Source organism: Pongo abelii, chromosome 9 (assembly GCF_028885655.2).
Source record: "Pongo abelii isolate AG06213 chromosome 9, NHGRI_mPonAbe1-v2.0_pri, whole genome shotgun sequence".
Classification (NCBI taxonomy): domain Eukaryota; kingdom Metazoa; phylum Chordata; class Mammalia; order Primates; family Hominidae; genus Pongo; species Pongo abelii.
In genome coordinates this window covers 7,266,149-7,277,325 of record NC_071994.2, presented here as the reverse complement: position 1 = coordinate 7,277,325, position 11,177 = coordinate 7,266,149, and the positions used below count along the sequence as shown (strand labels likewise).

Sequence of the window (11,177 nt, the reverse complement as noted above, 5' to 3'; positions counted from 1 at the left end):
CCTTCTCTGTACCGCGAGCACTGAGGTGGGGGGGTGGGGGGGTGGGGAAGAAGTTTGTTTTCAATTACCTCACTGGAGTGGGACAGACTTTGTTGTTGGGTTTTTTTTTTTTCTCTCTCTCTCCTTTCTTCCTTTTTTTTTTTTTTTCTAAACAAGGAGAAAAAGGGCTGGGAAAGGAGAGCTGGCTTGGGGTGGGGGGCAGGGAACTTTGAGGGACCTCAGTAGCAGCTCTGATGAAAACTGCCTGGAGGGACCCTTGTGAAAAGTGCTCAGGGCCTCCCTCTGCCCCCCCTCCCCCCCCCGCCCCGCACCTCCTCCCTGCCCCCACCAGCCAGGACTCTGGAGTTTCAGTGACATTCCTGGTGGATGAGCCCAGTGATTTCTTGATGCCCATGCCAAGGTGAAGAAGGCAGATGCCCATGGGTGCATGGCACAGAGGCCAGCCAGGAGGTCCCTCTAGCTGCTACCCTTTCAGAGGGAGGGGGCCAAGAAGGAGGGGAGAGGGAGAAGGGGAGCCGCTTCAGCCTCTCCCTCCACCTCGAAGCCGCTCCTTGTGGAGTCTGCACAATGTGGTTTGGATTTGGCTGAGCCCCTCAGCACCTTATAAAGCACCTTGCTGAGTCAGGGAGAAAGCAGCCCCAGTGTGGGGGAAGCGGAGGGGAGGGGGCGCTGAAGAAAGGGGCGGGGGCGAGAGAAGAGGGGTGAGACCAGAGAAGGGACAAGACTGGGAAGGAAAGAGGAGACACAAAGAGGCAAATGGGTGGGAGTGAGAAAGAGGGGAGGAGGGAGCTGGGAGGAAGAGGGGGAAGCAGTGGATGCGGGGAGAGGAAGACACTGAAGCAGAAGGTGGGAGTGGACAACGCCATCCCCAGCAGACATCCACCTGGGGCAGCCAGAAAGCACTGGTTTGCAGGAACTGAGGGCTGCAGCTCTGAAACAGGGACCCAGGCCAGGCGGGTACAGGGACAATTGGCTTTACACACAGCCCCCCAGCCCCCAGTTTGTCTTCGAATCTTAATGTAGTGACCCTGCAAGCTGGGAAAGTTGTGTTCTACCTCTGCCTCTTGTCTGGACTTGCCTCCCTGCCCTCTCCCCTCACCTAGTGGGGGCCAAGCTGCTCCCCTCCCCTCCCCCACCTTCCACACTGTCAAAGGGAAAAGCAGCTCCATCTCCAAGCTGCCAGTGCCCCTCTGCCATGCCTGGGCAAAGGCAGCAGGCTGGGAGCTGCCAGTTGGGTTGGGTCGGGGGCTGGAATAAAGACTGTGCCTTTATCCTGCCAAGTCCCTAAATGGGGGTAGCTGCTGGGGTTTGGGGAAGAAGGAAGAGAGGAAAGACGGAGCAGGAGTAGCCCCTCCAGGATTTCCGTGGGATGGGGCAGGACAGGTGGCTGCCCTCTGATTTCCAGCTGGGGGACCTTGGGAAAGTTCCTGCTCCCCTGTGGCTCTCAGAAAGAGAATCTTGTTAGGGGCCCTTCCAGTGCTAACAATCTGGGGTTGCTGGTGGGAGGGCAGAGCTTAGAGGAGACGCCAGTCCCCCCAGCTCCAGACAAGCATGGGAAAGAGAAGCGCTCTGTCTGCTCCAGGGGTACATTGTGCAGGCACTTTCTCAGTCTCTGCCAGGTCCTGTTAAGGACAGAGAGAGGGTAAGGAAAACCCATCCCTGCCTTTAGGAATTTCACAGTTGGGGCTTACATCTGTAATCCCAGCGCTTTGGGAGGCCCAGGCAGGAGGATTGCTTGAGGAATTTGAGACCAACCTGGGCAACATAGAAATCCCATCTCTACCAAAAATTTAAAAATTAGCCCGGCGTGGTGGCGCATGCCTATAGTCCCAGCTAATCAGGTGGCTGAGGCTGGAGGATTGCTTGAGCCCAGGAGTTTGAGGCCGCAGTGAGCTATGACCACTACACATGGTCTTTGTTGCCTGGGGCAACAGAGCAACACCCTCTCTCAAAAGAAAAGAAAAGAATTCCACAGTCTAGGGACACTCATTAAACTGTCTGACATCAGCCATAGGTGGCAGTGGGTACATTTAGGGGCAAGGAGGATGGTGGGAGGAGAGCTTCCTGGAGGAGGTAGAGCTTTGGGGTAGAAATGTAGATGGATTGAGCTAGAAGAGCAGTGGCAACCACAGGCAAAGTGCCAAGGTAGCACCAGGTACAGCCCAGGGTTCCCTGCAGCAGGCACAGAGCTACTCTGGGAGTCAGGAAACCTCCATTCCAATTGGCCAGTGTGACCTTGGGACAAGCCTGTCCCCTCTCTGTGTGATGGCGTCTGACCACCTCTGCCCTCCTCTCCATGGGATGATGGGAGTAGTCTGTGAGCTGACGAGGGGCCACTGGCTTGCTGCCTTCTCTGGCCTTTTAGATTCCAGGCTTCACCATCCACAGGGGGGTGGCAGGTCAGGCCCTCAAGAAGTGTGGCTGGCTGGGGGCCAGAGCTGGCACCAGGTGATGACTGAGCTGCCCTCCAAGGGGGGAAGGTGAGTCAGTGTTGGCTCAGGGACCGGCTAGTGTCCCACCCTTCCTCCCCACATGGTGATATCCCCAAGGAAGGCTCTCCAGGCCCCCAAAACACCATGTCTCACACAGCTGCACAATTAGCACCGATGGGACTCTGGCCCAGGGAGTGTCCGGGTTCCTGAACTAGGGGAGCCTCTAGCTGGCCCCCTCCTGACAGGTGTGTTGGAGAAACCCACAGAGGTGAGTAGGGACACTCACTCACTCATTCATTTGTTCACCAAACATTCCCTAAATTTTGGTGCTGGGGACACAGAGAGGAGCCCTAGCGGGTGGGGTGGAGGGGCGGAGGCTGACCTGTGTGTTGGGAGGAGAGGCAGATGCCTGCTACAGCCACTCCTCCAGCCTGCTGTGATGCTGGTATTTCTCACTGACATTTACTTTGCTGAAATACTAACAATAGTTTACGCGCACGCAGCTGTTCCCCACATCAGGCACAGTGCTAAGGCTTTTGTGGGCTATTTTATTTCATCTTTTTTTTTTTTTTTTTTTTTTGAGACGGAGTCTCGCTGTGTTGCCCAGGCTGGAGTGCAATGGCACGATCTCGGCTCACTGCAAGCTCCGCCTCCCGGGTTCACGCCATTCTCCTGCCTCAGCCTCCCTAGTAGCTGGAATTACAGGTGCCCGCCACCACGCCCAGCTAATTTCTTTTTTTTTTTTTTTTTTTTTTTTTTTTTTAGTAGAGACGGGGTTTCACTGTGTTCGCCAGGATGGTCTCAATCTCCTGACCTCATGATCCGCCCACCTCAGCCTCCCAAAGTGCTGGGATTACAGGCGTGAGCCACCGTGCACGGCCTAGTTTATTTCATCTTTACAGTAACTCCGAGACGGGAGCTATCATTTCCCTACTTATACATGAGGAACCTGAGGCTTCATAAGACAGAGTCACTTGTCTGAGGTCACACAAGCCTGGCAGTGGTAGAACCAGGACTGGAACCCAGTGCTGTCCAACTTCAGCAACATGCTCTTTTAACTCCACCATGCAGGTGCCAGCCCGGGGAAGGGGGCCAGAGGCTCATCTTGGAAAGAGGAGTCCGGGCGCTGGGAACTTCAGCAACAGCAGGACTTGGTTGAGTGCCCCTGGCTATGAGGCATCTAGCCTGGCACAGCTGGTCTCTTCAGGTCACTCAGATGTTGCTTGGGGCATAAAGAGAGTCCTCCAGTGCCTGGAGAGTCCTGGCCTGGAGCACAGGGAGACCTGGGTTTCCTGCCCACCACCGACCCCTTACGTGAACCGGCAATGTGCGGATGGGCCAGGTGCCTCACGTCGCCTTCCCACACTAGAGGGCTCAGCTAGAATTCTGGGTTCCATTAGCAGGGAGTTGGGACTCTTGGAATGAGCATTAAACTGGGAGTCAGATGACAACCACCCCACCAGCAGAACAAGAGCAAGGGCTTCCCTTTGCTGCCTGAGGGCAAAGTCAGCCCTAGGCAGGTTCAGAGGTCCCACCCAGGACATCCCCTGGGATTCGGCGTCCCCAGGAGGAGGCCCTCCTTTCCACTGCCTCGTGTGCACACCCTCCAGTGTGCATGTGCAGGCACCACTGGGGCCCCCGAGGGCAGGAGGGGGAAGGAAAGGCAGGGTGTGTGTGTGTGTGTGTGTGTGTGTGTGTGTGTGTGTATGCACACACTTTCCCTTGCCCTCCAGTAGGCAGGAGCCCAGAGGGCCCTGCCTCACCCTAAGCTGGCTGTGATGTCAGCGGAAACCCGGAGGCAGAGGGCCTCTTCTGACCTCAGCGATGGCCCTACCCTGCCCTGGGTCCCCACCCACACCTGACCCAGCTCAGGCTTCCCAAAGGACTCCCCCCAACACCCCCTGCTTCCCGGGGAAGCCAGAGAGAAGCTGAGAGGAACAGGGCCTTCTGCCTGTCCCTCTCCTGCCCTAGCTGGGCGCTGCCTCCTGATCTGCCAGGGTGTCTGGGTGATGGGTGTGTGGAGGGCAGGGCAGAAGGGATGCCCCCAGGTGCCCCACTCCTCCCTCGCCCGCCAGGAGCTTTCCCCGCCATTCTCTCAGGATGTTCCATTGCCCTGGCCAGCCCATGCCGCGGGCTCTGTGACTCCGTCTCCCCTGGCAGAGGAGTGGGGTTGCCTCTCCCTGGGCTGGAAGATCTTTATCCTGCCCTGCTGAGTCATGCCGGCTCCTCCCGAGCTCTCCTCCCCTCCTACCCCGCTGTCCTCCCCTCCGTCAGGCTTCTCCCAGCTTTCTCCAGACTGTCTGGGCTCCCGCTCTAGGGGTCCCCGGGGTCAAAGGATGGACACCGCCTTCCCTGGGGCCATCCCAGTGATGGGAAGTCCCATCTCATGGGCCTGCCATTCCAGCACCACTGGGAGAGTGCCTGCTCTGCCTCCACCAGCTGTGTGACCCCCACCAAGTCTCTAACCCCCCACACCTCTGTTTTCTCCATGTAAAATTGAATGAGGGACAACTGAGTGAATATAAGTCAAATTGCTGGCACTTAGAAGCAATCAATGATGTTTTATTTATTTATTTATTTATTTATTTTTGAGACAGAGTCCAGGCTGGAGTGCAGTGGCATAATCATGGCTCACTGCAGCCTCGACTTCCCAGGCTGAAGCGATCCTCCCACCTCAGCCTCCTGAGTAGCTACAGATGGATGTCACCATGCCTGGCTAATTTTTTGTATTTCTTTTTTTTTTCTTTCTTTTTTTTTTTTTTTTTTTTTGAGACAGAGTTTGCTCTGTTGACCAGGCTGGAGTGCAATGGTGCGATCTCGGCTCACTGCAACCTTCACCTCCCAGGTTCAAGCGATTCTCCTGCCTCACCTTCCTGAATAGCTGGGATTACAGGCACCTGCTAATGATAGAGACGGGGTTTCATCATGCTGGCCAGGCTGGTCTCGAACTCCTGACCTAAGGTGATCTGCCCGCCTTGGCCTCCCAAAGTGCTGGGATTACAGGCATGAGCCACCACTCCCGGCCAATTTTTTTGTATTTCTTCGTAGAAACAGGGTTTTGCCATGTAGCTCAAGCTGGTCTCGAACTCCTGATCTCAAGCAATCTGCCTGCTTCAGCCTCCCAAAGTGCTGGGATTACAGGCGTGAGCCACCTCGCCTAGCCAATAATGTTAAAGAATCTTGTTACCTACCCCTCATACTGTATCCCTCTGTCTTTGCTAATGGTGTCCTCTCTACCCAAAATGCAGCTGCCCCTGGCGAGCTCCCCATGGCTACTCATCTAGACCCTTTGTTCTTCTGCCTTCTTCCTGAAGCCTGTCACGATCACCCCAGCTCTGCTCCCCAGACTTCACTCTCCAGGGCCCTTGCTGCTCTCCACTTCGTGTTACAAGTGCTCTCTAAGGACCCGTCTCATCTCTCTCCTCTTTTGTCCCCGAGAGATTCTTGTAGGACTTCAGTGGGTTGAAGAGGGCTGGAGGTGGGAAGGATGGAGTCTCAGGGCACAGTCAGCTCTGAAGGCATGAGAGAAACCAACCAGTCATGACCCAGCCCCGTGCTAGGCTTTCAGGTTGTCTAGAAGACATGGGTGGTTTAGGTCTATGAAGAGCTCAACCACTTTCTTTTTTTTTTTTTTTTTTTGAGACAGAGTCTCTCTCTGTCACCCAGGCTGGAGTCCAGTGGCGTGATCTTGGCTCAATGTAACCTCCCCCTCCCGGGTTCAAGCTATTCTCCCGCCTCAGCCTCCCGAGTAGCTGGGAGGCAGGCACCCATCATCATGCCTGGCTAATTTGAGCTCACCCGCTTTCTAGCACCCACAGCCATCTTTCTGAGGCCCACCTTGTGGTCCTTAACAGAGCACTCTGTACATATTTCCGTTTCAGCCTTTGGCTGTTGCAAAATTTCAAAATGAAACAGGAACTTAAGGAGATATACAAAGGGCTATGATGTAGAGAAAGGAGAGGTCAGAAGAGGGAGACGTTAAGGGAGATTTTGGTGATGCGGCAGGGAGAATTTGAGTGGCAAAAAGTGGGGGACCACACCTGGCCTGGAACCAGGACAGGAGCTGGGGAGGAGCTGGCATTCAGACCCATGAAATCCCGTCACCTCCCAAAAGCTTTTGGAAGCCCCTGCTATATATGCCTTGCTGAACAGTGTGGACCTACAGGGAAACACAGCCTGCCTGCCAGGGACTCAGGAGCTGGTGGGACAGAGGGCAAGATAACTTCAATACCAACTAGAGATATGGGCGGCCTGCCAGGAGGCTCAGTGCAGACAAGGGCACCTGGAGCAGGCCTCCTCCAGCCTCCAGCTCAGCAGGGAACTTGAGAAAGATCCCTGGATTCTTTAGCATCAGAAAGCCCAGATCTACCACTTATAAGTGACCTGACTGGGCAACATAGCAAGATCCCCCCTACTTCCCCAAAAAATTAGCCAGACATGGTGGCACACACCTGTAGTCCTATCTACTTGGGAGGCTGAGGTGAGAGGATTGCTTGAGCCCAGGAGTTCAAGGCTGCAGTGAGCTATTGAGCCACTGCACTCCAGCCTGGGTGACAGAGTGAGACCCCGTCTCCAAAAAAAAAAAAAAAGTGAGCCTCTTAGCCTCACCGAACCTCCAGGGTTCGGTGAGGCCCAGATGAGATAATAAAGTAAAAGGGCTTTGCAAGCTCCAGAGCTCTAAGGAGCTCTAAGGAGACGGGAGAGACCTTGGATTTCCCCACGGTGTAGGCTTTCGCTCCCATTTACTGCGCTCTTCCCAGTTCTCTGGCACTGCAGTGAAGCATTTGAATACGGCACGCAATGTCACATGGCCCTTCTGAGGCCAGTGCTGTTGTAGTTGCCATTTTACCATGGGTAAACTGAGGCACAGAGTTATATAACTTTTCCAAGTTACACAGGCAGGCAGCCTGGCTCTGGAGCCACCCGGCTCTTAATTAGTAGCCTCCTCCTCACCCTGCCCCTAGTTCCCAAAAATCTCCTCCTTGCCCCCATCTCCCCAGTAATAAGCCTGTCTCAGCCTGGGAGGATGCCCTCTCTGTCCCCTTCTGTCCCACCCGGCACAACCTGAGCACAAAACTGCCCCCACGGAGGCCTGCCCAAGGCGGATCAGCAAGTTCTCTGTTCCCGAAGCTGGGACTGGACACGGTGTCTGTCTCCCTCTGCTGGTCTCTTAGGGGACAGCCCAGCCGGGATGCTTTCCCTGAAGCTGGTGGCACCTTATCTCTCCCAAACAGTGGATGCTGAGTATTGGGGAGGTTGAGGAAAAGGCCAGGGACACAGGCCAGGCTCTAACTTACGAGACTCCACGTTGCCTCTTGGGGTCCATGTTGCCAGAAGCCTGCCTCTAACAGGAGTGCAAAGAGGGGGTCCTAGGGAGACCAGGCCACCTCCCTGATGCCTGCCCTGGGGGACGGGCCTCAAACAGCCTCCTTCCCCTTCTAACCCATGAATGGAGCCATCATCCGTGGATGTATCTAAATCTTTTATGAAGCTGTTTCTATTTCCAGCTGAGACGACATCTTGGGGTAATGAGTTCCATCAGCGTCCTCCCCTGCTGGGTGAAGCACGCTGCCTTTGATTTGTCCTAAACTTACCTCACTTGCGCTCCAAGGGGGCCTGTAATTCCAGGGTGCCAGGTTTTGGTGAACAAGCCTGAACTTCTCCCTTCCCATCCTCACTGTGTGTTTAAAAAAATTCATCCCGGCTGGGCGCGGTGGCTCACGCCTGTAATCCCAGCACTTTGGGAGGCCGAGGCAGGTGGATCATGAGGTCAGGAGATCGAGACCATCCTAGCTAACACAGTGAAACCCCATCTCTACTAAAAATACAAAAAATTAGCCGGGCGTGGTGGTGGGTGCCTGTAGTCCCAGCTACTCGGGAGGCTGAGGCAGGAGAATGGCGTGAACCCGGGAGGTGGAGCTTGCAGTGAGCCGAGATCGTGCCACTGCACTCCAGCCTGGGCGACAGAGTGAGACTCTGTCTCAAAAGAAAAAAAAAAATTCATCCCATCTCCCCTCCACCTCCAGCCCTGCAGACTCAAAAGACCTGGTCCCTCATCTGCGCACAGTGCCTGGCAGTGTGGGCACATCCATTATCTCATGCCAGGCTCCAGCAGCTTGGGAGGAAGGCAAGGGCTCACATTCTCCTCTTGAGGCACAGGACACGGAGGGCCCAGAATCATGGGGCAGCACGTGGTGCCACTGGAGGCAGCAGCAGCAGCAGCCTCTCTCCGGAGCCTCTTCCCCATGGGCTGACTCTTCTGACCTTAACCAAGAGTCTTCATTTTTTTTTTTTTTTGAGATGGAATCTTGCGCTGTTGCCCAGGCTGGAGTGCAGTGGAGGGATCTCGGCTCACTGCAGCCTCCAACTCCCGGGTTAAAGTGATGCTCCTGGCTGGGCGTGGTGGCTCATGCCTGTAATCCCAGCACTTTGGGAGGCCGAGGCGGGCAGATAATGAGGTTAGGAGATCGAGACCATCCTGGCTAACACAGTGAAACCCTGTCTCTACTAAAAATACAAAAAATTAGCTGGGCGTGGTGGCAGGCGCCTGTAGTCCCAGCTACTCAGGAGGCTGAGGCAAGAGAATGGCATGAACCTGGGAGGCGGAGCTTGCAGTGAGCCGATATCGTGCCACTGCACTCCAGCCTGGGCGACAGAGCGAGACTCTGTCTCAAAAAAAAAAAAAAGTGATTCTCCTACCTCAGCCTCCTGAGTAGCTGGAATCACAGGTGTATGCCACCACGCCCGGCTAATTTTTGTATTTTTTTTTAGTAGAGATGGGGTTTCACCATGTTGGCCAGGCTGGTCTTCAAGTCCTGACCTCAAGCAATCTGCCTGCCTCGGCCTCCCAAAGTGCTGGGATTACAGGTGTGAGCCACCGCGCCTGGCCAAGAGTCTTCGGAATATTTTCCAGTTTCTGGACAGCAGGACTTTTCTCTGTAATGTTTCCTTTCAAGACTTTCCTCCTGGGCTCCTTGTGTGGATTCACCCTGGCTTTGTCCAAGCTGGTGGTTTGTTTTGTTTCCAGTCCCGGCCCAAGGATACTGTGAGGATGACTGGAGCTGGAGGGGCAGGACGCAGCAATCGTAGTCACAGCAGTGCTAACAGCACATTCTAAGAGCTGCGTAAACATTAAGTTACTCCTCACAACAGCCCTTTGAGGTGGAAACAGGCTTGGAGAACATAAGCAACTTGTCCATTTTTGCACAACTTGTTAAGTGATGGAGAATGCGGCTAGGCTGGATTCAGACCTACATGGGCTGGCATCCACAACTGCATTCTCAACCTCAACAGACAATCGTGGGTTCAAGTCCCGAAACCTCTCTGAATGCCGTACTCTTCAGTCATTCAGCACAGACTTATTACACCACTGCTGTGTGCCAAACATCATTCTGATTTCTGGGAGAAATGCCAGGGAACAAGAAAGGCAGGGGCAGAGCTTGGCTGGGGGGCTGGCAGCACTTGGAATGCCACAAACTCATTACAAGCAGGGCAGGTGCCCCGCCAGCTCAGAGCTGCCTTGCCTGCCTGGTTACCCCACAGTAACCATACAAATGCCAGTCCCTGTGTGTGTATGATGAGATGAAGACAAGCCAGAATAAACTCCCAAACCCTAAACTCCTCTACTCCTCTGCCCCTTCTGACTTTTAGTTACCCCGATCTGGAAAAACGCCAGCCATGAGTAATCCTGTCTGTGCTCCTGTGTCTGTAAGGAGGGCTGCCCGGGGCATCCCATGGTGGGACTGAGCAGCGCCTGGCAAATGAGCCCCAGCAATGGCTTCTCGGCAACTGTGCTTTCCTAGCCAACCCGTGCTCTAACCTCACCCCTCTCAGACTGTTTCTTCCTCCAGGAAGCTCTCCCTCGTGCCCCTGAGCAGGTCTTCCCAGGGACATACTCGCAGAGCCCATGTCGTCATCATTCCTGATCCTTCTCAGAGGCGTAATTTCATATTTACCTTGATGTTTCTTTGGCTAATCTCAGTCTTCCCCTACTAGACCCCCGCCCTCCCCAGCTCAGGAGACTGGACTCTGCAGAAGGTACCAACCACCCACACTTCTGCTCAGAGACTTGGCACTGGCCATTCCCTCTACCACAGCGCTCCTTCCCAGACATCTGCACTGTCCACTCCCTTGCCTCCTGCAGGTCTTTGCTCAAATGGCGACTTCTCAGTGAGGCCAACCTGGCTGTGCTAGTTAGAATCGAAGCCCTTCTCCCCCGGCACTCCTCTCTCCCTCTCTGGGTTTTCTTTTTTTTCATAACACCCACCATGTTCTTGCGTACTATAGGGTTTCACTCTGTCGCCCAGGCTGGAGTGCAGTGGTACGATCACAGCTCACTGCAGCCTCTGCCTCCCAGGTTCAAGGGATCCTCCCACCTCAGCCTCCTGAACAGCTGGGACTATAGGCATGTGCCACCATGCCTGGCTAATTTTTGTATTTTTGGTAGAAACCATGTTGCCTAGGCTGGTCTCGAACTCCTGGACTCAAGCGATCTGCCCACACTGGCCTCCCAAAAGTGCTGGGATTACAGGTGTGAGCCACCGCATCCGGCCAGGATTTTTGTCCTGTGCTTTCTTTCCTATAGTTAAAAAAGTGCATCCAGGATATGTTGAATGAATATATGTGGAATGAATGAATGAGTGAGCACCAGGGTCTCAAGCTTCCATTCCATATCTGCCCCCCAACACATTCACACATACTTACATGCCCACCTGCTTACATGAGGCCACCACGAATGGGGGTATG

At 54.6% G+C, this 11,177-nt stretch overlaps 1 protein-coding gene across 6 annotated transcripts in view; it reads left to right on the top strand.

Annotated features, from left to right (window-relative positions):
- The window catches only part of RAD9A (RAD9 checkpoint clamp component A), an 82,186-nt gene that overhangs the window by 58,971 nt on the left and 12,038 nt on the right, over window positions 1–11,177 (top strand). The window lies entirely within an intron of this gene.